Below are 6,000 nucleotides of genomic sequence, written 5' to 3'. Positions count from 1 at the left end.
TATTATAGCAGGAGATTATTGTATGACATTTACAGTTGAAGCCAGTAGGAAAGAGATAGGAGATCCTTTGGGTATTTATAGAGATAACGGTATTCCTTTTTTTTTTTTTTAACTTTGGTGCTTTGTTGTTATTGTTAATAAAGCCTCTTTTTTATTACACATTTTATTTATCTTTAGAGGGGAAGGGAAGAAGAGAGGGAGAGAAATATCAATGTATGGTTGCCTCCTCATGCATCCCCTGCTGGGAACTGGCCTGCAACCCAGGCATGTGCCCTGACTGGGAATCGAACCACGATTCTTTGGTTCGTAGGCCTATGCTCAATACACTGAGCTACACCAGCCAGGGCAGGATAATGGTATTCTTCAACCCAGCTATTCACTTTTTGGAAAGGATGGAAAGACAATAAAGCTCTTCTTTGGGAGGGAAGTTTTGTGAATTGGATCTAGAAAGCAGTGAGGTTGAGGGAGTTCAGATCTTGAGTTAAGGTGAGAATAAAGGATGGTAAATAGTTGTAGTGTGAGAGAGAATTGAGATAACCACTACAGTATTTTAGTTCAGGAAACAATGAAGTGGGCTAAGATCTGTGAGGGGTGTTGTGTAGTATTTACAATAGTATGGAATAGCTATTATTTACAATAATATTAGAGCAACAATCATATGACAGAATCTATAAGATACTAAAAATAGGGAATATTGGACCTTCAATAGTGTGTTGATGGAACACTTCTGAAGTAAAGAACAGTAAATTAGCAATAGACTATGAATGAAGGGACAGTGGAAACCTGTGAAATGACACAATATATCCATCCAAGGCAAAGAAGACTATACAGGAAGAGGAGGAATAGAAAGATACTATTAAAATAAAAGACATAAGAATAATGAAAAAATAGAGACTTCTGCCAAGATGGAGGCATAGGTGGAAACATTGCTCCTTCTCACACAACCAAGTTTAATGACAACAAAATTTTAGTAACAGAAAATGCAGCTAAAACACAGAAAATTGAACTATTAGGAAGTCTGATGACAACAAATTCTTCAGCCAGACTGGTAAGAGGGGTGAAGCCAGTGTCTGGTGGAGTGGGGTTGTGCAGGAAAACTCGGCCAAACCGACCCAGGTGTGCAGGTGGGTGGTGGTTGGTGGATCCCAGGCATGGGGTTGTGAATAGGCAAATCCAGTGAGTGACTGGTGGGCCCAGTAGGGCACAAGGTGGCAGGCTGACCGTGGTCATACATTCACTCACAAATAAACCAGCGAAGGAGTGAGCAGTAAGACAGACTGCACAAGCCCCAGGGGATGGAAGCAGCAGAGGGGACCGCTATTGCCCCTCTTTGACCCCACCCTCACATGGAGCATCACAACCCAGTGACCTAGGCAGCCCCGTCCTGGTGAACACCTAAGGTTCTACTCCTCATACTTAACTGGTGAGAACAGACCAAAAATGGCTCAAGAAGAACTCAAAACCCCAGAGCCCATAACTCTAAATGATGAAGAAATAACCAAACTTTCAGATGCATAGTTCAAAACACTGGTGATCAGGATGCTCACAGAACTGGTTGATTTTTGTCACAAATTAGAGGAACATATGAAGGCTAAACTAATTGAAATGAAGGGAAATGCACAGGAAACCAATAGTGATGGAAAGGAAACTGGGACTCAAATCAAGGGAGTGGACCGGAAGGAAGGAAAAAATGACCAAACAGAAAAATCTGAAGAAAAAGGAATTCAAAAAAATGAGGAGAGGCTTAGGAACCTCCAGGACATCTTTAAATGTTCCAGCATCTGAACTATAGGGGCACCAGGAGAGGAAGAGGAACAGCCACCAGTGGAAAATTTATTTGAACAAATAACAAAGGAGAATTTCCCCAATCTGTCAAAGGAAATAGACTTCCAGGAAATCCAGGAAGCTCAGAGAGTCCCAAAGAAGTTGGACCCAAGAGGAAACATACCAAAGCAAATCATCATTACATTAGCCAAAATTAAAATGAAGGAGAGAATCCTAGAAGCAGCAAGAGATAAGGGGACAGTCACCTACAAAGGAGTTCCCATCAGACTGTCAGCTGATTTCTCAAAAGACAACTTACAGGCAAGAAGGGGCTGGAAAGAGGTATTCCAAGTCATGAAATCCAAAGACCTACAACCAAGATTGCTCTATCCAGCAAAGCTTTCATTTAGAATGGAAGGGCAGATAAAGTGCTTCTCAGATAAGATCAAATTCAAGGAGTTCATCATCACCAAGCCCTTATTATATGAAATGTTAAAGGGACTTATCTAAGAAAATGAAGATAAAAATGTGAACAGTGAAAAAACAGCAAGCTCACAGTTATTAAGAACCACACCTAAAACAAAAGCAAACTAGGAGGACAGCTAGATCAGGAGTGGAAACATAGAAATGAAGATCTCATGGAGGGTTAGCAACAGGGGAGTGGGAGGAAGAGAAGTGGGGGGAAGGTACAGAAAATAAGTAGCATAGATGGTAGGTGGAAAATAGGGGAGAGGGCAAGAATAGTATGAGAAATATAGAATCTAAAGAACTTGAGACAGGTGGTCATAAACTAAAGGGAGGGGAATGGTGAGGGGTGGGGGGTGCAGGGTGAGGGGAATGAAGGGGGAATAGAACAACTATAATGGCATAATCAATAAAAAATTTTAAAACAATAGTGAAAAATAATTTAAAAAATAATAATAAAAATATGCAGTAACTTGTAGTTTCTCTGCTATGGCAAAGTGAAATTTGCCTCTCTGTCTCTACTGTTGGGATGTCCCCTCTTTGGGTCCAACTCTTGTCTTTTCACAGTTCCAAGTTTTTTGTCTCACGTGTGGTGGGAAGAAAAAAAAAGGCAGCAGAAGGGAGAAAAATGTAATAAGTTTGGAATGAAAGGAAGAAGGAATAAAACAATAGAGAAGGAAAGAGAGGAAAAAAAGTAGTGAAAGATAAAACAATAATAAAGTTAAATAAGTAAAAGATTACTTAAAAAGAAAAACCTCCTCTTGTTTTCCAGCTGGCCAAACTGGTTTTTGTGGTCTCACTGGCTACCACAGGCTGAGGGGAGATTGGTGTGGCCTTTCTTTCTTCTCAGTGTACTCAGTCTCACCAGCACTCTCTCAAGATCCAGACTGGCACCTCTCTCCAGCGTCCCACTGAGGGAATCCAGGTCCTTTTTAGAGCACTCTTTCCCTGGAAGTCACCGCTGTGGGCTGGGGTGCAGGTGTGTGCAACCAGCCAGGCTTCCCTTGTCCCGAAGGCTTGGGTGTGAACCTTTCCCAGGGCTATGGGGGCATGCAAGGGTGACTATCATTTCTCCCAAGCCAGTGACCACAGACTCCAAAGGTGATCAAACCCTCCTTGTTTACTTCCTTGTGCCCATTCCTGTCTCTGACACTTCAAGCAAACAGGTCTCTCCCAGTATTTTTCAAACTGCGCCTGGCCTGGTAGGGAGGGAGCTGATGACTCAGCTCTCTCCCAAGGACCTTCCTGTGAGTCTTTGGCTCCCAAAGAGTCCACTGCAGATCCAGCCCGGGCCCCTGGTGCCCAGTCCGAAGGAGGCAGCAGCCATGGCCTGCAGCCTCTGTGCTGGTCTCTCCAACCTTGTTGACCTGCAGCCATCTTACCATCTGGTCTCTCAGCGTCCGCTACAATTTCTGGACTCCTATTTTCCTATATGCCTGGGCACTGTTGGCTATTTGGTGTGTTCCTCTGCAGATTGACCAGGTTTTTCTCCCATGTGTGGGGGGAAGTGGAATCCTTTTTGTCCTACTCCGCCACCATGTTCCCTTTTCCCTTATGTTATTGTTAAAATGTAATCACCCTCAACCTGTTTCTTCATTTCTGATGGTAATATGAGAAAATAAATTCTAATTACAGACGAATATTGTGCAGAATAAATGAAATGTGTACAATACTCTGTTGAGTTGAAAGGTAACGTCTGAGATCAGGAGTGTGTGTATGTACTTGCACACACTTTTCTCTCAAATAAGCACATTCATACACATGTATGTGCATGCACACAGAATCATATAAGTCCCATTTATTATGCTAATGACATCTTGAGAAAAAGTTGGAGGGAAAGAAATAAAAAAATGAATGTTTGAATGAACACAAAATGGAAAAATGTAGAAATGTTGACATGAAAATTTAAAGTAGAAGTATAATTTTAATATGAAATTTTTTCCTCAATATTAGATTCTCAAAGGCTTCAAGGTCAGAACACTTACATTTATGCAATGAGGAATCTGTGCCACCTAGTGGGGTAAAATATCTCCAATGGGCTGTAATTTTCTTCTTAAATTAAGTTATTTTTAATTATTATTATATTATACTTGTCCCAATTTCCCCTCCTCTGCTGCTCCCCCCCCCCAACACACACAGTCAATCCCTGCACTGTTGTCCATGTCTGTGGGTCATTCATATGTGTTCTGTGTCTAGTCTCTTCCCCTTCTTTCCATTATTCTCCCTCCATCTCCCCTCTGGTCACTGTCATTCTATTACATGTTTCCATGCCTGTGGTTCTATTGTGTTCATGAGTTTATTTTGTTCATTAGATTCCTCCTGTAGGTGAGATGATACAATATTTGTCTTTCACTGACTGCCTTATTTCACTTAACATAATATTCTTCAGTCTCATCCATGCCATTGAAAAATATAGGCCTTCTTTCTCCCTTCTGTTGTGTGGTATTCCATTGCATAAATGTACCACAGTTTTTTTTTTATCCATTTACTGTTCATTTACTGATGGACACTTAAGCTGTTCCCAGCACTTGGCTACTGTAAATAGCACTGCTCTGAACATAGGGGTACATACATTCTTTTGAATTGGTTATTTGGGATTCTTATGGATATATTCCCAGCAGCAGAAATGCTGGGTCAAAGGGCAGTTCCATTTTTAGTTTTTTAAGGAAATTCCATACTGTTTTCCACAGTGGCTGCATCAGTCTGATATTCACCTCCTTTTTTAAGGTGGGATTTGTACATGAAATGGCTGTACCTAAGAAAAGCTCACTGAGTGAATTGAGAAGCTTGATAGTCATGGGGATGTACAGTTACTGCATAGGAAATATAGTGGATATTATTTTAATAACTATATATGGTGTTAGGTGACACGAGATTTATGAGGTTGATGACTGTGTAAGTTATATGAATGTCTAATCACCATGTTGTACTCCTGAAACTAATACAATATTGTATGTGAAGTGTAACTGAAAAAATAAGAAAATACTTAAAAATGAGAGGTATAAAATTAGTTCCTCCAATTTGTTCTCTTTTTTTAGTTTTATTTTATTTTTCAATTACAACTGTTGTTCAATATTTTCAATTACAACTGTTTTTTTCAATATTTTAATTTTTAAAATATATTTTATTGATTATGCTATTACAGTTGTCCAATTTCCCCCCCTTCATTCCCCTCCACCCTGCACACCCTCTTTTACCCACAATTCCCCGCTTTAGTTCATGTCCATATGTCATAAGTTCTTTTTTTTTTTTGTGGATACTAAAAAAAGGTTGAGGTTTAATAATACCATTCAAATATCCAACCCATTTTTTTCCATAGAAAAATAATTTTTAAAAATTTTTTTTATTTTTTTACAGGATGCTGGGAAGATGGCGACGGAGTAAGATGGAGCGGATACTAGCTCCTGTACTCATGGGTGAAAATCCTGGCAGATCTATGGAGAAACAGCACAATAAACCATCGGTTACCCAGCATTTATGAAATTAAAAGACCAGAGATTGTGACCGACGCTGAAACACCAGACAGCGGCAGAGTCAGCTACCGGAGCTGGGTCTCACGCAGCCCCTGTACTGCCGCCAGAGCAACAGGCCTGGGAGCCGGGGCCTCAGGTACGGAAGCCGGACACTCCAAGCCCCTGTGACGGTCCTGGGAGACAGAGGAGTCAGGAACCGGAGCGGGGACACCCTTGTGCCGATGCCATAGCTACTAGCCTGGGCAACGGAAGGGTCAGTTGCAGGAGCTGGGACACCAAAGGCCCCTGTGACGCCACC

The sequence above is a fragment of the Artibeus jamaicensis genome, unplaced genomic scaffold, assembly GCF_021234435.1.
Source record: "Artibeus jamaicensis isolate MK-2021 breed Jamaican fruit bat unplaced genomic scaffold, CSHL_Jam_final contig_477, whole genome shotgun sequence".
Classification (NCBI taxonomy): Eukaryota; Metazoa; Chordata; class Mammalia; order Chiroptera; family Phyllostomidae; genus Artibeus; species Artibeus jamaicensis.
Note: the sequence above shows the minus strand (reverse complement) of the source record.